This window comes from Rhipicephalus sanguineus, chromosome 3 (genome assembly GCF_013339695.2).
Source record: "Rhipicephalus sanguineus isolate Rsan-2018 chromosome 3, BIME_Rsan_1.4, whole genome shotgun sequence".
Lineage (NCBI taxonomy): Eukaryota > Metazoa > Arthropoda > Arachnida > Ixodida > Ixodidae > Rhipicephalus > Rhipicephalus sanguineus.
The window spans coordinates 158,108,118-158,121,895 of NC_051178.1; positions in this window are offsets into that span (position 1 = coordinate 158,108,118).

Sequence of the window (13,778 nt, forward strand, 5' to 3'; positions counted from 1 at the left end):
TTTTCGATAACTAAACAGAAATAACTGAGCACCGGCCGACCTGCAGGATGGAAGCTCAACATCTGACTACGCCCTAAATGGTCAATGTCGACATCCATCCTGTCGACAGCCATCTACGTCGACAACGTTCGTTGAATGTACGTCTCGCTCAAATGGTAACGTAATCACAGAAGGTATTCTAAACGTACCTCAACATAACACAAAGGTACGTTGGTTAAACGCTGTCAAAACAACCGACGCGTCATGAATGAAAGCTCACGTCTCGCCCCTTTTAGCGGAGCGTAAAGCGAGCTTTCCGAACCTATGCGATTTTCCGACAAACGCAAGAATGCGGGCGTCAGTGTATAGATATGTATATGGGAACGCAATTGTCCGAGGCGTATAGGTGCGGTAGTTGAACGATCAGTCTATATCGGCGGCTGTAGATTTCGATGGAACGTTCATGTCGGTCAGGTTCGTCTCGCGCAGCCGGGAGAGGAGGAACCGCTTCTTGCGCATGGGCGACAGAGGAATCACAGAGAGCGTGACTTCGGGTTTGCCGGCGCTCAGAAGGTGGTCAACCTGATGGCGCGACATGCCGTCCACCGACGTGCCGTCGATTTCGGACAGCACGTCGCCCGGAAAGAGCATCTTGTTGTTGGAGGTGACCACGTCTGCGTACTGGAAGGCGAGCAAGGAAAACAAACAGGCACGCTTAAAAAATCACAGTTTCGCCGCAAGGGCGAAGCAATGAATGCGATAGCAACAAATTGGAATGTTGTACGAAGTGAGGCTAGCAGCTAACCCCTTAGGATCCGATCTCGCGTAACTCTGCAAAACGATCGTGTAAGAGAATACGGCCGCTCCAGGGAGCGAAGTCGTTTTTCGTGCTCTCTGCCGCCTCAACACAAGGTAAGCGTGAGAGCACATCGCGTATACGAACCGACTAGTGATGTATACATATATTGAGGTAGCACGCGCGACCGCGCCCTTATGTTCAAATTTCGCAGTTGCTGCTCGAGCGATGCATGCTCCACACCAAGTTCCCAAACTTACACATTTCTCGAACGTTACTTCAACAACGCAATGCTACTTGCCCAAGGTGCAGGACCACGTAATAGATGATATTCCATGATCATGTGCCAGCGCGAGAGTCAACAAGAAATGAGATCGGGAGTCGAACCCGCAACCCGAAAAGTTGTCTCCGTCTTACCTCTCCGTCATTTGCTTTCGCGCTCTTCAACATCAGCGTTTCTTCAATGAATACTCAATGTATTCACGCCGTGCAGTGCTCCAGAGTTATTCGATTAACGGAACGCAACTACTGAACCTCACCAGAAGCACGAAGCACTTGGCCGATTGCTTCAGTTTGTCGTCGACCACGTCGACGTCGAGGATACTGATGCCGTACGGCATAGCGCCGATGCAGGTGAGCGCAGTGGCCTTAACGACCGCGGACTCCAAGGGTACGCCGCGCATGATGCTCAGCATGTCCCTACGGCTCGTGAGCAGCCGGTACGGACTGGAGGACATCACCGACAGCACCATCTGGTCGCCGGCGCTGCTGATCATCTTCTTGACACGCGGCAGCGGCACGTCCGTCACCGTGATGCCGTTCACGTACAGAACAAAGTCCAGCGGCAGTACCTTGGACATGTCGGCGGGCGAGCCCTTGGTCACGGCCTGTATATAACCGCCGGTACAGAGATAGTGATAACGGTGTCCTGTCAATCTTCGTGCGGCCAAAGCGTTTCACAGATATGTCATCTAGTGTTTCTTAACGTGTTCGAAGCAAAAAAAAAATGTATAAAAAAGAATAAAGAGAAGGGTAGCCAACTTAATCATTGAACTGAGGTAAACTACAGACGACGTTGCTGCTGCAACAGCGGACAGCCTGTATTAGCCGACGTCAGCCAACGCTAACCAACATTTCTCATCGCTTAGCCAACAATGGAGCGACCTTAGCCAGTGCTCTAACAATGCGAGTAAATGCAGTTGCTGAATTCGGTCAAACCATCGTGATCGTCGTAGCGAAGATACCACCCCGATATACATAGAAAATGAACGAAATTGGCCCAACAACACAAAAAGAAAAAGAAAGCCCAGCATAGTAAAGGTGAGATATCTAATAATGAAGGAGAGATACTTAACTGCAAGAGCACTCGCTTTATATAGCTCAATATTGTTCGACGTGCATTTAGGAAAACTTGGCTACATAAAAATTTCATTAATCAATAAAAGTCACAAGACCTGTCCCGGTGCTACTTGAATTATCTCCAGCCATTCGAAGAGCTCAAAATATCAAACTATGAAAAAAGCTGGCGCAGGAGCATTGACTTCCGGTCCAACTTTTGTTAAAACTTGTCTAGTTACTATTTCGAGTAATTTTATAATACATATTCCTGTGAATAAAGTACCAGTGGGGATATTGCATAGTTGAACTATCTTTTCTTTATTCTTAGAGATTCTCTAGTACGCCTTAAAGATTTCATAATTAATGAGCTGAGAATACTACTCGTATCTAGGCATGCGAAAATTAATCACCTATAAGCCAGTAAGTGAGAAATACTTTTATTGCGATAGCAATTATATGGACAGTCTCGGCTGGATTTTGCCGTCGCCGTCGTCATGCACCGTATATGTATAAGTATGTATATATATATATATAAAGGCCCCAAAGAAAAATAACTCAGAAAAATGTTTCCGAAGCGCGGAATCGAACCAGGGACTTCTTGCACCTCAGCGAGCGGCGCTATCCACTACGCCACGAAACGCAGATCCTCCACGAAGCTAACGGCGAGCGTTATATACACACCATTTAGAGCTGGACGGACTCAGAGACAGAAGGCGATAATAAGCGTTTCTTCATTACCAGCGAGGTGGCGCTAGGAGCTCGACGGGCGCATTTAAAAGTCGTCGGCGAGCTCGCTCGCTTCTTCTTATATTTGCGCATGGGAGAAGCTTGCCCTTCCGCTGTCTGCTCGCGCGGTTTTCTCGTGGCGCGGGGTAGAGGAATGTTTCACGCTTTCACCGTGATGTCCGCGCTCATGTTACGGCGCGTACCAGGGTTGCCGTTGGTGGCTACTTTGCGCCAAATTGGCTACTTTACTAGCCTGTCTGGCGACGAAAATTTCAGGTTGGCTCCATGGCTACTTTCTGGCTACTTTTGAACTTATATTTCGGAGCATGAAGTATCCATCTTCTGTTATTATTTGCACATCAAATACAACGTTTCGAAGTTTTTCTGTATATAGTGTCAAAAAATGCGCGCAGGAGGCCTCCCCTCACCAGCAGGCTACTGCGCATCGAGGCACTACAACGCAAAGCGCGGTGAAGTTGCGTGCATGTTGGTAAACGCGTGGCTAGCGCGCTGCTCACGATGCTCGCCTCTATGCTGATGCTACGCGCTAGGTTGTCATTCTGATGCGCAGATTGTGTACTCGTATGCAATTGACAAAAACAGACATTCATAACAAAATGAGCGAGGCTGTTCATCTTCAGCCAGATTTCACTGTCTGAAGCTGGACTGGTATTATGTAAACTCTACTAATACCATTCGGTCTACGGCGTCAAAGAAAAACTGCTTCAACGTTGAATGTCCCTGCTGAGTTGTTGGTTGGAATGTTTTGAAGACGCTCTGCATTTGGCAAGGACTTTGTCTATTCTACATAAACTATATGCAGGTGCACTGAATTTATTTGTTTATGTATTTTTATTTATTTATTTATTTCCAACTTATCTGTGACTTGAAGACCAAGCAAGAGGGAAAAAGTCGGGCTCTTATTCCTGTGGTCTTGTTTTTATTCAGAAGGGTAGTATTTATTATTCAATAAGGAAAACTCTACTAATAGTACAGCTTTTATTCTATTTGGCTACAAAACTGGCGATAAAATTAATTGGAATGGCTACTTTGGCTACTTTTAGTTTGAGTTCTGGCTCCTTTTCAAATCTACCCAACGGCAACCCTGGCGCGTACGAATGTCACTCGAGCTCAGGGACGCCGCTAAACGAACAAACAGAAGATGAGCGTGAACTATCAAGTGTCACAGCTCGACACTTGAAGCACGCTAGTTTCCTTCGCTCCTTCGGCCGCCTTTGCAACAGAAGCGCTGTTCAAACTGAGAGTATCCATTGGCGAGTGCTTAGCGGGTACCACGGTTCTCCGCAGAATGAAGAAAAATTGCATAGTTGCTGCTTCCCTACATCACAGAAATTATGATTATTTATAGCTTAGCGGGTTCCTCTCAAGTGCACTTTTATTGGTTGCCAAGGAAGCCCATAACGCTCCCATGATCCATTTCCTCAGGGTCTCAAAAAGTTAATTTCCCTCCCTCTCTCTCTTTCTCACGTTAACGTATGTCATAAACCGTGGTGTGGATTTAAAAGAGCACTGACACCAAAATTTTCTATCTTGTTTTTTCTGTTGGGATAAGTAGTTAACGACCTAATTATCACGGCTGGAAAGCTCGTTTGCTCGAGCGCGCGACCGTTAATTATTTGGAGACGGTTTTATAGCTCGCAGTCGCAGTTTCGGTTTCAGAGAGCGCCGAGGGAGGTGGGACCCAGAGTGGTGGCTACATAAACATAGCTGTCTGCGTGAGCATACAAAACCGCGTGCACACGAGCACCGCGTCGACAACTCTTTTCAACGAAGGCTCCCTGGGTGCCGCTACAATGCCCTCTGAGACGTTGTAAATATGCATGACCCCCCCCCCCCCCCCCCCCCCCCAAGATGCACTGCTGAGGCGAGGACACCAGCCCTTGTACTCCCGTGCAAGTCTCCCCTTTTTTCCCATTGAAAAGGTCTGCTAGGAGAGAGTGGGAGAGAGCGCCCGCAACAATCGTGGCAGCCAAAGCAAACTCGTGATGCAGGTGGCGGTTGGTTGTTTACAAGAACACCAAAGGCGCGTTTTGCGTGGAGTGGCGCGACGCGCACTTTAAACGTGATTTTAAATATGTTCTAGGCTATATTATCCGTTGATATTTCGTAGATGATGCGTGTGTGTCCACACAAATCGATCCCACAGGTTATCTCGCCTTCGAAATTTTGTGCCAGTGCTCCTTTAAATAACGACCGGAAGTCACACAATGCGAATTTCGTAACTAGTGGGTCGTTTAAAGATTACAACCCTATACTTTTTTATTCTAGACGCGAAACTGGCTGCTACATATGCAACAAGAATTTCTGCTCTGTCGAATGTAGTGCCGCCCACAACGCACACAAAAATGTCTATGAATTAATTACGCAATAATGACCATCACAAACCAAGCAACTAACTTTTCACACTTACTCATTTTGAAACACGAGTATTTTGGCACTCACATTCTGTCTGAAGCAGTGCAACATAATGTTTTTAATGCGATAGCGTAAAAGAGCTCGTTTCGCAGAAATTTCAGCGTCGGGGTCGGCGGCGGCGTCCTTGGTTGTGAGCGAAATATCAGCGTTGCCGATGAGCGAAAATTCTAGTTAGATGCAAATAAAGAAATAATACAAAATCTTCGGTTCAAGTGGGACAGGTGGTTTGAACCTGCGACCCGTCGCTCCATGCCGCGATGCGTTTAGCCGCTCGGTCACCACGCACATCATCCAGTAGACGAACGGCGAGCTATTTATATACACCATTTAGCGTTCGTGGCAAGCACATCTCGGAGGTTCTTCAGCGGCTTGGCTATCACCCGCGAGACGGCGAAAAGGGCCCACGGGCGCGCTTTTATACGGCATCGACCCGCCGTGTGGCCGTGTTTTGTCGCGCCGCATGCATGGGTATTGGAGCCGGAGGGCGTCCGCACTTTGGCTTTCCTTGCCGAACGGTTTAGGTCTCCACCGAGAAGCGAAGCTAGGCTAGCGTTTGGGAAGGCGATACGAACACGGTGCGATTACGCTATCGCATTCTACTCTTGAAAGCGAAGCTCAAGCGTCCTTCAGGTTTTTTTTTCTTTTCCCATACGTTACCCGCTCAAACCTCCTGCGACTGAATGTTCTCGAGAGAAAAACCTAACCAATCCATATAGCGCATATCATAAACGAAGGCGGTCGACCAGCAGCAAAGAGCGTTTACGAACAAAGAACTTTGTGAATTCGGTGTCACGAGGTGCAAAGCGCCTGAATCCGTGTGCTCGTGGCCACCTCTGTATACGAAGTGGCACGACCGATTAGCATATCTGATCAATAGCTTGGAGGCAACAAACTCCTCCAGCTTACCGTTTTGTGCCTGTATTAAAACGCAGACAGTTATAATCGGATACAACTCAAGAAGTTCGCAGAGGCCCCGCCCAGACGACCGAAGCGCGGCAGCCGATCGCCTCTGCGACTAAAGAAATAGTCCCGCTCATGCACCCGGCAACGTTCTCCGAAGGCGGAGTCACCGGGCGTCCGGCTCATGACGTCAGTCTGGAGTGTGCGCCAATTGGTGCATGCTTGCGTGCATCCGCCTTTGAGGAGCGAATGCCGCAGACTTCTGCAGTTCTATACGACTATAGGCAAATATAGGAGACTCACGTCGACGTAGGTAAAGCTCGCTTCCTCTCCCTGGACCCGTCGCAGCGAGAAACCGAAACCCCAGAACTTGAAGAATTTCTTCCTACGGTAAAGCATGAGATCCACCTTCTCGGCGGTCGCGCTGTCTTTACCTTCCACGCCTGCAAACAAAACAGCGCCAATTAAAGACAACCGCTATAACCAATCACATTTTACGCGTACCGTTATAGTTAAAACGTTAAATCCTTGGCTATTACGCTCCGGCACTGCGATATCATTATGAAGCACAACGCTGCAGGTTTGAACAAAATGTCACCTAAAGCTGCCATATGAAAGAATGCATTTCGTATGTCTCATATATGGAATATCTCTGAAGGGGATTTGGCGTGAGGATTCGAGAAAGATATTGGTACTGATCTTCAGAATGACAAATCTGGTCGTCGATTGTGAAATAGAGATTTTGTTCGACGGTTATATTTCAACGCAGTGACCGCGTGGGGCGCGTCACCAAAAAAAAAAAATGCTTGGTACCAGCCCAGTATCTGCTGCTTACCAGAACAAAGCGTTATTAATCGCAATAGGCGAATAAATAATGCGAGTACCGTTTGGCAAAGTAACAAACGTTTTGTTCCTTGTGAAGATGCGCGCGGGTCGCTAGCGAAACGTCCGCGGGCCGCGTGTTTGAGACCGCTGCTGCAAAGCTTCGCCTGACTGCGTATATACTTGGCTTGAATCGCCTGGACATGGGAGGCTCCATGTCCGGACAGCCCTCACGGACTTTCCAGACGCGGAGGCTTGAGTTAACGGCAAGCAAACTGCCGCGGTAGCTTTTGTGTGTCGCTGCGTTACAATATTAAATTTATAAGGACCGAAAAATCCTGTTCTCGATTTTGCGAATGTCCCGATTTAACGAAATAACTTGAGCGTGCTCACCACTTCGTTAAATAGTGTTTCAACTGTACAGGACTAACACAATAGGGAAATAAAAGGCAAGAACGACCCGGGGACAGGCGCAAGTACGTGTTTCGTTTGCCCCACTTACTGCTGAGAGCTGCGCTTTTGCTCATGGATACCGGAGAGTTCCCCTGATAGTCGACGGCTGAGGAGCTCTGGCCACTGGTCTCCATGAAAGATTCCGATACCTTGAATGGATTCTTAGACGCCTTTAGCTGGGTGGAAAAAGAAAATCACTGTTACGACTCGGTTAGCAGGGAGAGTGATTAGTTCCTTATAGTCGGCAAAAACACAAGAATAAACATAATCACCGCCCCACAAAATTGCGGTTCACCTATCCTTCGCCTCCGTACCAGCTGTGTACCAGCTTCATCTTTGTACAAGAGTCGTACCAGCTGGTTTTCGCTCAAAGCGCCGGTGCTTTCTCTCTGCTAATGTAAATACTAGACACATTGAAAAATAAAAGTTCGTCGTTTCTGACTTAGAAATTACTTTTTGGCTGAGTACTGGTATCAGAATAAATGATAACATTTGTTGGGACGCTCAAGTTCTTGTCTAAACCACCGACACAAACTTGTACCTGTATGAGAAAATACAACTACAAACACGCGGAAGTGCATGACGACACGAAAATGAACGAGCGTAATTGGACAGAAACTCTACACAAATTCTTTCTACGTGGGAGGGCGATGACTCTGGGTGGAGCTCATATTTATTACTATGCTGTAGCCGACTGTATGTAGATATTTTTTACACTGTGTGCATTGTCGTCGATGTTAAAAGCGCCGAGATGACGCCTCCTGACGACTATACGATTTTCATTGACAACCTCCAGCGTGTGTTAAAAAAATGCCGAATAAAGAAGTCTTGCCACGGGCACTCACTACGCTGAGGAGCCCGCCTTCTTAACTACACCATTCGCCTCGTGCGCCACCGATGGTGGCGCTGCTAACGGCGCTCCGGTGACGCGAATGGGGGGATTCGGCTTTTGTCGTATGCTACGCTCTGGCCAGAACAGCAGCGGTTTCGTTATAGTTCCCTCGCATCGCACGGCGCTCCTCGACTATTAGCTGTATTTTCTGCTAGTGGTAGTTCTATAGATTGCTACCAGCATTACAGGAGGTTAAGAAACGTTTACATTTAACGTATCCTCTATACACCCCAGCCATTGCGGTCAGGATCATGCATGAGCGAGCGTAACTCACTGGGCTGGATGGCGTTGAAATATCTTACGTGAAAGCGCGAACGTGTCGCTAAGTGAGTTAACGAGAGTCTACGCTGCATTGGAAGCGAAGCGCGGTGAATTTTGCGGTTTATTCGGAAAAGTTAGCGTTGTGTAAACAGACTTGAGTTGAACGAAACTTTCACATTTCACTCTCAATTGCAGTCATGTGCACCTGTGTACACAAAACGTTTGCCGACAAAATAAAATTGATAAGTTCACCGACCAGCGGGTTATTGCGCAGAACTAGCGTGGATTGGGCGAGTTGCATGCCGATTGAAACTTGTTACACGTACTATCGGCGCCGAATGAAACGCCAGCAGTGGTGCGCGTGGTACAGTTCGCACCCTTATGATCAGAGATAGATACGCTCTTGCGGTTTGGCGCTCGTAAGCCACATTCATGCTTTCGATCGCGCAGTGCTGCCTGATCGGGGATGCGCGCCTGTCAATGGTGATGACAGGATGGCGCGCACTATACAGTTCCTAATGCTTGCGCAACGCGCTCCGCCGTTCGCATTTCATTTGACAACGATAGTAACAGCTTGGTAAACAGTAATGAAAGGGGCCAGGAAGAGGAGAAAGGGTGCTCTTTCCCACCATTCTCTTGGCCCCTTTGGCTGATAATTGCTATTCTTTAGCGCGCTGTAGCAAGATTGAATACTTAAAGGGACACTAAAGAGAAACAATGAATCGGCCTAGATCGATAAATTGTGTTCTGAGAAGTCTAATGACGTTAATTTCGCCATCATAGGTTTATTAACAAAGGAGAAAATCAAGTTCAAAGTTTCATTTTTTAATTTCGCGCCGAAATCTCCCCGCGTGACGTCACTGATTTCAAAGTGTATTTATCATATTTTGGCGCCATTGGCTCAACAAAATTACCCCAAACTTGGTATGCCAAGTCTATGGCCCCCTCAGAGGCAATGTACTTCATTTTTACCGAATAGGAACTACGTAGTCCCTAGTAGGCGCCGTCAAAACATGTGACGTCATGGCGAATGGTACGGAAACTTCAAGCTGGCGTCGCAACCCACATTTTGTTTCTGCGCGTTTTCTCGCTTACTAAGCGTTTCCTCGCAGCAAGCGTGGTGCTTTTGGTATCATAAAAGTGTACTTTACTAATATGAGAAAAATCGTGTTGTTCTTTAGTGGCCCTTTAACGCCAAAGCCTTCGATTCCTCACCGAACGCGAAAATTGACCGTCGGCCTCCCGCGTCGGCGGTGTCAACACAAATGTTGCAAAAAATATTCACCGCGTGATGACGTCACCATATGACGTCACCATAGCGTCACAGATCGCAAAAAATTGTGAGGTCATGACGACGTCACAAGAAGACGTCGTCATATGACATCATCACTTTGCACTGCCTCCGTGATCGGCCCACCAATCACGGAGTCAGTGCAATACCAGTTGAGGTGTAGAATCTTGCAATGCCTCCGATCCTGGAGGCAGTGAAACACCACGTTAGGTACAGAAAGCTTTCGGAGGGACAGGGGCGGGGGAGGAACAATACATCGACTGAAGAAAAAGAAGCAGATGCTTTCGCCTTCGAGTCGACTGAAACAAATGCGTAAGATAACCTGTGAGTTTTTTTAGTACAATGACCACACCACGCCCTATCAGGAGCCGACCGTCGAGAGTGATTTATAATATCTTATTGCAAATACATCGCATCATGACTTTACGATGCGAAAGCTTTGTATTTATCTACTTCGGTACGATTACACTAATTCTGTTCAGCATACTTTCAGACGACCGTGAACGAGTCAGAAAACGTCGATTTATTAACGTCGGGATTAAGATGTGTTGCTTAAAAGAACTCCGCACAACCTATCAATATATCATACCACCGTCGTGCGTCCCCTTTTTCCTCGTGCTCTCAACCATTTTATTTCTCGTTTAAATTTTAAGTACACGCGACGCGCTTACACAGCAGCTGCTGAAGACTTGGCTCTAATCAATGGTTGTTGCCTGTATAACTATCACTTAATTTATTTGAATGACATCACACGTCGTTTGTCTATGCGCTTAGAACTGCGAACTACGGAACTGAACCGAAGGAGCAGGCTTGGCAACCGAACACGCGCAGCACGCTGTATACAGGGTGTTTCAGCTAAAAAGCACCAAGTATTAAAAATTAAGCATAGGCGCTACGCATCTCCAATCTGCGCAATATTGTTCTGAGCCATATAGAGCACGTCAGAATATTTTTTCCAATCCGCGGAGCTCGGCAATTAACAAAGATTGCTTAATGAACTTTTATTGCGATAGCAATTATATGGACAGTCTCGGCTGGATTTTGCCGTCGCCGTCGCCGTCGCCGCCGTCATGCACCGTATATGTATAAGTATGTATATATATACATAAAGGCCCCAAAGAAAAATAACTCAGAAAAATGCTTCCGAAGCGCGGAATCGAACCAGGGACCTCTTGATCCGCAGCGAGCGGCGCTATCCACTACGCCACGAAACGCAGATCCTCCACGTAGCTAACGGCGAGCGTTATATACACACCATTTAGCGCTGGACGGACTCGGATACAGCAGGCGATAATAAGCGTTTCTTCGTTACCAGCGAGGTGGCGCTAGGATCCCGACGGGCGCATTTAAAAGTCGTCGGCGAGCTCGCTCGCTTCTTCTTATATTTGCGCATGGGAGAAGCTTGCCCTTCCGCTGTCTGCTCGCGCGGTTTTCTCGTGGCGAGGGGTAGAGGAATGTTTCACGCTTTCACCGTGATGTCCGCGCTCATGTTACGGCGCGTACGAATGTCACTCGAGCTCAGGGACGCCGCCAAACGAACAAACAGAAGATGAGCGCGAACTATCAAGTGTCACAGCTCGACACTTGAAGCACGCTAGTTTCCTTCGCTGCTTCGGCCGCCTTTGCAACAGAAGCGCTGTTCCAACTGAGACTATTAGTTCCTTGCTATCGCATTCATTGCTTCGCCCTTGCGGCGAAACTGTGACTTTTTTTTAAATAGCAAATCTAGAGAAATGTTTTCAATACAAAAGTTGTAGCGCTTGTTCAGAAACATCGAATTTTTCAATCTGTGTTAAGATAAATCCCATGCCTAAATTTTTTCCGGCCTTTCTTTAAAGCGCGCAAATTTAAAAAAAATACCACGTGACTGCCGCCAAAAAGCGCGGCGCTTTTAGTGCCCTCAAATGTAAGTTGAACGAATTATCAAAGGCTGCTCCGCGCACGAAGGTCGATTGAGCAGGTTGCCGGTGACTGCGATGGACGCTAAATGATGATAGAGGCAACGTTACTAGAACAAACTCAGTTTCAAAGCTCCGTATCTCCGCCAGCGGAGGAGGGTGGTCCGAACGGCGGTCGCGAGAACTAGCGGCGCTGCAGTTCCGTCTTGCTCCACTATATATATCGGCGCGTCGTCTGCTGCGACGGCATAACGCTGCGGTCCGCAGCGCAGTTGCTCGCGCCAACTGCGCGGCAACTTTCTTATTGTACTAGTTAGGTGGTTACTTAGGTGGATATGTATAAGGTCGTCTGTATGCATTGGCCCGTGTGCGTTGTTCATTGATTGGCTAAGAATCGATGTTCGGTCTATATTGCCACGCCCACTTCTTGTTTTATTTTGACGTATTCGGGTTTGACCAGCAAGGACGGTTATCAACGCCCGACGCTGTCCGCGAAGCAGTGTTCGAGAAGCTTCGCGATTGTAGATCGTTTTGGTAAGATTGCGCGCTGCACGCGAATGTTCCAGCTTTGTCGAGAGATAACGCCGCCACCAGCGATATCGCTGGAAAGTTCGATAGCGCGTGTATAAAAGCCGACGCGCTTGACCGCTTGTCAGTTGATCGACCGTCGACGCTGTGTTCGCCGCTGTCAGTGTATTGCTGTAGTTTGACTTTCAGTTTCCCGGCCACAAGTTCGGCCAAATAAAGAGTTTCATCTCGGACCTGCTGACTGCTGCCTTCGTCGACGTCACGAACCTGTGACAATATTTGAGCTGTCTACATTGCGCTTAACTTCCAAGCATAGGAGTTTCTAAGCGAATGAGGGTTTTCAGAGGAATTTTTATAACTACCACCCCAATTTTAGCCGCTGCCGTCTTATCTAGACCAAGAACAACCCAACACGTTTGTAAAAGCCTTTATAGTGCACAAAGAAGCGTACTTACTCGAGATACAAAAACGTTCTAGAAAAACAGTACTCATGTTTCTACAATTTATTGAAAAAAACTTTCTCGAAAAACATCACCAATGCTTTGCAATGTTTACAAGACACGTTTTCGCGACGGTTAAAGGGATACTGACCCAAAATCGGAAAATTTTACGAGAACTCTGTAAATGAAATCTCAGTGTGCGATTACATCGAATAGATATCGTCGCTGAGCAATTTTTTCAATGGATAGTTGTATTTTCGGTGTCTCATCTTTCTACGTCGCATCCTTCTACGGTGCCTTAAACAATTCGAACAGATCGGCTGTGATGTGAGCACCGAGCAGTTATTCGCGCGTACTCTGTCGCTAGAAGAGTCGTCAATATTCAACTTCAGTTTTTCAATTTCACCGAGCAGATGTTCCATGCCCGCAGCACTTTACACTGTACGACAGCCGTTTGCGTTTCGTGCTGTAGCCTTTCACTACGCAGTTAAACTGCTCGTCAACTACAATTATCTTTTGCACAAGTAAGTCTCCGTTCCCGAAGCAAAGTGTGGGATTGGGCTAGTTGGTATTCCATTATTAAACTGCTCAGCGCAAAAATTTGACACGGTACACATAGAAAAGACGAGGACCAGCGCTGGTCCTCGTCTTTTCTATGTGTACCGTGTCAAATGTTTGCGCTGAGCAGCCCGTTCCCGAGCCGGCGAGTGTAAAATATTCCGCACATCTTGTTCAATACCTCGTCGTAAAATCTCTCGAAAATCCACTGCTTTGAAGGCCTAGCGACAGCTGACAAAAACTGATCGAATGTTAGTGTGATGCAACTCTCAGTCTCGGTAGCGTACATAGGTAATCGCCTGCCTTTCGTTTTGCTGTTCTCTTTCTGGCGGCTCCTCCAAATTGGGCACTGGGCTTTCGCGGGACGCCGTGCGTTTTGGGGGGGGGGGGGGGGGGGATTTGCGCCTAAACCCCGAACATTTTGGCTTTGAAATGTGGGGTGGAAGTGCTGGGAACAAGC